General features: G+C 38.6%; 1 pseudogene; it reads right to left on the minus strand.

The window, feature by feature from the left end:
• Positions 1-4,332: 4,332 nt before the first annotated feature.
• On the minus strand, positions 4,333-5,819 carry LOC100604501 (annotated as a pseudogene).
• Between the last annotated feature and the right edge of the window lie 206 nt (positions 5,820-6,025).

The raw sequence follows: 6,025 nt of genomic DNA on the forward strand, positions 1-6,025 counted from the left end.
TACATTTCACATGGGTGGTGGCATGCATGGCTGAGCAATCACTGTCACAGACAGAAGAATTTATGTTTGCATCTGTGTTTCACCTCTTTTCACATCTGGTCTTGGTAGGCCTTTGGGCATTTGTTGGAAAAAGCAAAGGAGAGCACTGAAAAGAGCTCTCAGTATGCCTGGAGTCAGGCTGAATAAAGATGAGATCACCATTCTTCCACTTGCAGAGAAGCAGTGGGGTTTTGACTGGTTAGTGGCTTGATGTCATTGGTCTAAGTGTGTCTCTTGTCAGACATCAGGACCTTAGAAGTGTCTCATGAGGTCAGTTGCATGTTCTCCCAGCCAAGATTTTTTTTTTCCTAATGAAGGTCACCAAGGAAAAATATATCTCTCTCTCTCTCCTCAAGTCAGTTTAGGGATATGTCTTAAATGGCTCTGGTTTCCTTTATTAATCAGAGGTAGATTTGTCACTCATGATTTATCCAGACCCATTTTGAAATAGCACATTTTCTGTATCAACTTTTAGGTAAGGTTCCATTCATTTAGTCCATGTTGATAATGTAGGTCTCTTTTTCCTGCAATGCTGATGGTAACCACCATTACTCCAGTATTCAGGGCATGAGTGGCCAAGCCCTTTTAGGTTTTATAAATGCCCATTTAATCCTTCCTCAGCCCTTCCTTTCAGAGTAAAGTGGTCTATGCCCTTTAATTAGACTTCGTATAACAGTATCCTAAGCCCACTGCTTATGGTAATAACTCTCACTTCTATCCCACCTCTTTTAGATGCCAAAGACAGAAATATATGCAATATTCTTAGGGCAAGAGATTATCACCAACGAGGAGACAGGAAAGAAGAATGCCTTCTCTTTGGTTTATTTTGATCTTCACAGAAATGCTATAAAATTGGAAAATATTAGTGTTCTTAGGATTTGTTGCCTCTCTTTGCTGTAAGAGCATGGTGGACCAATAACCTCAAGGAGTAAATTATCCACACTAATTATTTCCTCAATGCAGTTAGTTTCAGAGTTCATCATCTTCCAAATAGTGTCTCTTCCACATGGGTGTCAGTTGGACACCTGCCTGCTCACTCTTTCAGCGCTGTGGGACTGCACTCTGCTGACCACACTACCTTATTGGATCAGTTCCTTGTTCAGCACTGTTTACTTAGCTCAGTGTCTGAGAGCATAGTGCAGATGGCAACCCAGTGGTGAGGTTCCTTCTCCATATGGGTCCATGGATTTGAAAAGAAAGACGATTTGCTGGCAGGCACCATTCTTGCTATAAGCAAATGACTTACAGTGGTATCTCATAGCAATGTATTCCAAACTTCCTTGCTTGCAACTCACAGAAATAAATATATTTTACATTGCAAATCAGTATACACACATACATGTGTGCATATACATGCACACACATACACCTGAAACCAAAATTTCATAAAATAATGCTCTTGCTAAGTACGATAAAAGGTAAAAAGTATAGTAGAAAAGCCTCATATTTGCAAAATTATTTTTAAAAGATGTTAGTTTTAACTTACAAAATTGATTTACAAAAATTGATTTTTGACACATGCTAATGAGAGCAGCAGTTGGCAAAACAATGGATTACAGTACTTTTATGTGAAGGACCCAAACTTTTCCTTGTCATTCTTTTCCTTTTTAAAAATTTCTTTTTGTTTTCTTTCTTTCCTTTTTAGGAAATGCTTTTGGAAAGAGATCAAAGTACGAAGTTAGCCACATGCCAATCTGATCCCCACTACAAGATCTGAAATTCATGCTATTTTCTCAGTCTATGACTCATATCCTAGGTCATAGGCTGTTAGCTTCTTCAGCTTGACGTGATGTTGCCAAATTACTTCCCTAGAAGGTTATACCAATTTACCCTCCCAGTAGCAGTGTATGAGAGTTCCCAAGTCCCCACATACTTGGAAACCGGGTATGCCAAAACTTTTAAAATTTTTTGATGCATGTGTAATTGCTTAAAACTTCGTTTTTAAAATTATTAATGAAATTGAATGTTATTTCCCACGTATGTTGTTCAATCAGACTTTCTTATAGGTGAAATGACTATTCATATTTTGGTGTATTTTTCTATTAGGTGATTTTTTTTACTAATATTTGTAGGATTCCTTGCATATTCTGTATACTAACCATTTGTGTTTTTTAGTTATATAAATAGCAAGTATTTTTCCCAGTATATGAAAAGATAGAAATTGCAATTAATTTTACCCCGGTTGTTCCAAACCACTGATTAGTTTTTCCTTTCCCTTTTGACTTGCTATGACATTCCTATCATTTACAAAGTTTTTTTCTATGCATCATTCTAAGATTTCTACTGTGCTCCACTATCCTATCTGTGTATATCTGAGCCAATGCCATATTGTTTTAATTACTATAGTTTTATAATTGGTTTTAATATCTGGAAAAGCCAATCTTCTCCCTTGCTCTTCTTGACTTTACTTGGCTACTGTTGGCCCGTTATTCCTCTATATGAGTTTTAGCATTTTTTTTAACTCCATGACAATTATTTTTGTTATTTGAATGGACGTATGTTGAATTCATAGACTAATTTAACTAGAATTGCCATGTTTTTCAAATTGTTTTATATAGTCTATATTTTTATTTGTTCAGATTATCTTTTGTTCTCTTAGTATTTTGTAATTTTTCTCTATTAAATTTATTGAAAATATTTTATGTTAAATTACTCCTAAATAACTTAAAATTTATAAATCTTTAGGATTTTTTTTCTATATTTCCTAATTGGTTTTTTTTGGAGTATAGGCATACTATTTTTTAATGTCAATCTAGAAATCTTAATGAACTTTCTTATTGCTTCAAAATTTTGCTTGGATTTTCTACTTAGATACTTATAGTGTAAATATAAAAAACATTTTATTACTCTCAAATTCTTATAGTGTTTGACTATTGCAAATAAAGCTGTTATGATGATGATTTATGTACAAATCTTTGCATGGACAAGAGCTTTCACTTCTCTTGGATGAAGAATGGAATGGTTTGATCATGTGGTAGGTGTATGTTTAACTTAAGAAACTGCCAACCTGTTTTCTAAAGTGGTTTTATGATTTTCAAGTCTTATTAGCCGGGTAATTTGTTCCACACCCTTGCCAACACTTGATATGGTCAGCCTTTTTAGCTTTAAACATTCTAGTTAGTGAGTAGACACTTTTGTTGTGGTTTTCGTTTGCATTCTTTTTGTCATTTGAATAGAATTAGGTTGAATTTATAGACTAATTTAATGCTTTATTAAGTTTTGTACTTCATATGTACTTATTTGTCATCTGGCCAACTTTTCTAATAAAGTGTCTGTTCACATCTTCTGCCTAGTCTTTATAACTGAGTTATCTGTGTTCTTGTAATTAACTTGTAAAAGTACTTAATGTGTTCAAGATTAAAGTTCTCTTTTAGGCAGATATTTAGCAAATATTTTCTCCCAGTTTGTGGCTTGTCTTTTCATTTTCTTAACAGTATCCTTGACAAGAAGAAAATTTCAATTTTATCAAGTTCTATTTATTGATTTTTTCTTTTATAGTTCATTTTGCGTGTGTGTTATATTGAAGAAATCTTTGCCAAACCAACGGTCTCTAAAATGTTTTCCTATGTTTTTTTTTTTTTTGCTGACTTTAAAATGTTTATTCTTTAAAAAATTAGTTGCTTTTTATACAGCTATATAAAGTTCTTAATGTTTCTTTGGCAATGGAATATAATGGAATTTTACAACTATATAAAAAAGTTACCTTTGCCTAAGAAACAGTATTTACTGTGTGTACATAGTTGACTGACAAAATTCTCTACCATCCAGCACCCTAATTAATTGACGAAATAAGCTACCTCATATTACAGGATTCCCCAAAAGAAAGGAGGAAAAAGATACACACACACACACACACACACGTACCACACACATGCGCGCACACACACACACAACCTTCTGTGGCTCAAAACACAGTATCACGGCCCTATCTGCAGGCAACTTGCAATTGCCAAATACAATTTAGTGATAAAAAAAAAAAACCTTTCAGTGATGAAAAAATACTTGTAAGTCCCACTGAAGTACTGCTTTAGTTTAACAATACATGAGAAATTACTGAACCTTCTGCTATTCCAAATATATTTAATGCTCATGTTTTAAGATGAGCCTTCCACCCCCAAAAGTAACTGCATTTTATCTTTGAAATTAAGCGGAAAAACAAACAAAAAACAAAAACCCAGTACTGGTGACAAATGTACAGCGAATTCACTTCTTCATTCTTCACAAAGACTGAAATCAATGTTCAGGACCACGAAGAGCTAGAAATTCACCTATTTTCAGAGACTTGTTTGTAGACTATGCAGCAACTTTGTTGTCTTTCCTATATTCAAAATCTGCAAACTCCCAGCTCCCACGACCTCCTCTGAATCCACCGCGAAATCCTCGAGGGGCAGTGAAGGTACCACCTCTGCCACCACCACACCCTCTGCCACCACGGAAACCAAGACCTCCTCTGCCTCTGTATCCCCCACAGCCACAGTTTGGATGAAGTGGGATTCCAAATGTTTCAGCATTTAATCTTCTTTCTTTAGCCCAGGCTGGTCTCCGTTCTCTATTGTCATCACAAGAAATATTATCAAAGAAGGATTTAGTTTTGTCATAATAGCAATTAGGTCCAAGTGGATCTTCTTCATCAGCATTTCCTTCACTGTTTTGGGTATCAACTCCTGAGTCTCCTTTATCTTCACCATTTACAGGCTTCTCCTGTTTCTCAAGTTTATCTTCTTTTAATTTAAGTTTATTATGAAACTCTCTGTCAATCTCTTCCCTGTGGAATTGTGCATTTGCACTTTCAAAGTCAAAGTCTTTCTCAGATTTCATTGGCCCATCTCGCCGAATACCAAACCTTCCCCTACCACTCCGATGACCCCCACGCCCTCTCCTTGGAGCTGAAGGAGCACCTGGAGCTACTTGTCTCTTGTTACCATTTCTGAGTTACTCATTTTCTGGCCTTGAAACTTTGTGTACTTCAGCTTGCCTGTGCTCCTGATTCTCTCCTGCCTTTTGGCTGGTAGATGGCAAAGGCCTGGTTGATACAGGACTCCTTCTCCCAACAGCTGCTGGAGCAGGTAAGTGGGCCGAGGCGGTCTGCACTGCTTGTTCCATGGTTGGGCTTTTTCTCAGAGGGTCTGAGGGCTTGAGCGACCTCGAGATAACTGTGTTTTTAGAGATCTTGTATCCTGTGTAAAGGCAGAACCAATCGCACTACTTTGGGGTAAGGTAACACTGTTTGATGTTTCTGTTCCAAAGGATGTCAAAGAGCTTCCAGCAACACCAACAGCACCAAACTGCTGCCCAGCTAAGGAACTTGGACTGAACTGACTGTATGTGGACATCCTGCCCAAAGGCCCATAAGAACCCATGGACTGGAATGAAGAAGTCGATGAGCCTAGTGAGGACTGAACAATAGCTGGGTCTTGAGGCAAAGAACACTGTGGTTTTGGTGGCTCACAAACAGTAAGGTCTTTAATGTCACTCCCACGGAATATAATGTATTCAAAGACTTCATCTCGAGGTGGTATTGGACGATCTGTTGGTCTGTCTTCTGTACCAAAGGATCGAACTTTGGCAAGGACTACAGTGGAGTTTTCGGTGTCGATGGTGTAGAGGATGCCCTCGTAGCGGATCTCCGCCTTGGAGATGAGACTGATCTTGCTGCCGATGTAAGGGGTGCCCCCGCTCATGGCGCCGCCGCCGCCGCTCCCAGCTGCTCGCAGAGAGGCAGATCCCACGCCGCTGTCGCCCGCTCCGCACGCCCGCTCGCCCCGTCGGCGCCTACTGCAGCCGCTTCAGACTCAACATGGCAGCGGCGCCGGCTCCCCTACCCTCCCCCGGCCTCCCGCCCTCAAGCCGCGGCGCGGAGGCGGCGGCGGCGGCGCGGGGCATGCTGGGAGCTCCTATGTTTTCTTCTCAAAGTTTTCTAATTTTTTGACATGTCTATCCAATCGTTCCAACACCATTTACTGAAAAGACTGTCCTTTCTTCCATT

This window comes from Nomascus leucogenys, chromosome 20, assembly GCF_006542625.1.
Source record: "Nomascus leucogenys isolate Asia chromosome 20, Asia_NLE_v1, whole genome shotgun sequence".
In the NCBI taxonomy this organism is placed as follows: Eukaryota; Metazoa; Chordata; class Mammalia; order Primates; family Hylobatidae; genus Nomascus; species Nomascus leucogenys.